General features: G+C 41.6%; 1 non-coding gene across 1 annotated transcript; it reads right to left on the reverse strand.

Moving 5' to 3' along the window:
* Positions 1-406: 406 nt before the first annotated feature.
* LOC130959109 (small nucleolar RNA R71) lies at positions 407-514 on the reverse strand. Its single transcript, XR_009078204.1, has one exon. It is a non-coding gene; the product is annotated as a small nucleolar RNA R71 (small nucleolar RNA).
* Between the last annotated feature and the right edge of the window lie 628 nt (positions 515-1142).

The following is a 1142-nucleotide window of genomic DNA, read 5'->3' on the forward strand; positions in this document are numbered from 1 at the left end:
CATGGCAGCCGAAAACAACAACAATGCCAACAATGCAAGGAAGGTGCTTGGTGACTTCACTGCACCTACTCCTGATTTCTATGGGAGAAGCATCTCTATCCCTGCCATTGGAGCAAACAACTTTGAGCTTAAGCCTCAATTAGTTTCTCTAATGCAACAGAATTGCAAGTTCCATGGACTTCCAATGGAAGATCCTCATCAGTTCTTAGCTGAATTCTTGCAAATCTGTGACACAGTCAAGACTAATGGGGTTGACCCTGAGGTCTATAGACTGATGCTATTCCCTTTTGCTGTAAGAGACAGAGCTAGAATATGGTTGGATTCTCAACCTAAAGAAAGCCTGGACTCTTGGGAAAAGCTAGTCAATGCCTTCTTGGCAAAGTTCTTTCCACCTCAAAGATGGAGTAAGCTTAGAGTGGAAGTCCAAACCTTCAGACAGAAGGATGGAGAATCCCTCTATGAAGCTTGGGAAAGATACAAACAATTAATCAGAAGATGTCCCTCAGACATGCTTTCTGAATGGAGCATCATAGGTATTTTCTATGATGGTCTCTCTGAACTATCCAAGATGTCTTTGGATAGCTCTGCTGGAGGATCTCTTCATCTGAAGAAGACGCCTACAGAGGCTCAGGAACTAATTGAAATGGTTGCAAATAACCAATTCATGTACACTTCTGAAAGGAATCCTGTGAACAATGGGACTAGTCAGAAGAAAGGAGTTCTTGAGATTGACACTCTGAATGCCATACTGGCTCAGAATAAGATATTGACTCAACAAGTCAATTTGATTTCTCAAAGTCTGTCTGGAATGCAAAATGCACCTGGCAGTACTAAGGAAGCTTCATCTGAGGAAGAAGCTTATGATCCTGAGAACCCTTCAATGGAAGAGGTGAATTACCTAGGAGAACCCTATGGAAACACCTATAATTCTTCATGGAGGAATCACCCAAATTTCTCATGGAAGAATCAAGAGAGACCTCAACAAGGTTTCAATAACAATAATGGTGGAAGAAACAGGCTTGGCAATAACAAGCCTTTTCCATCATCTTCTCAGCAACAGACAGAGAGTTCTAAGCAGAATACCTGTGACTTAGCAACAATGGTCTCTGATCTAATCAAAACCACTCAAAGTTTCATGAATG

The sequence above is a fragment of the Arachis stenosperma genome, chromosome 10, assembly GCF_014773155.1.
Source record: "Arachis stenosperma cultivar V10309 chromosome 10, arast.V10309.gnm1.PFL2, whole genome shotgun sequence".
NCBI lineage: Eukaryota > Viridiplantae > Streptophyta > Magnoliopsida > Fabales > Fabaceae > Arachis > Arachis stenosperma.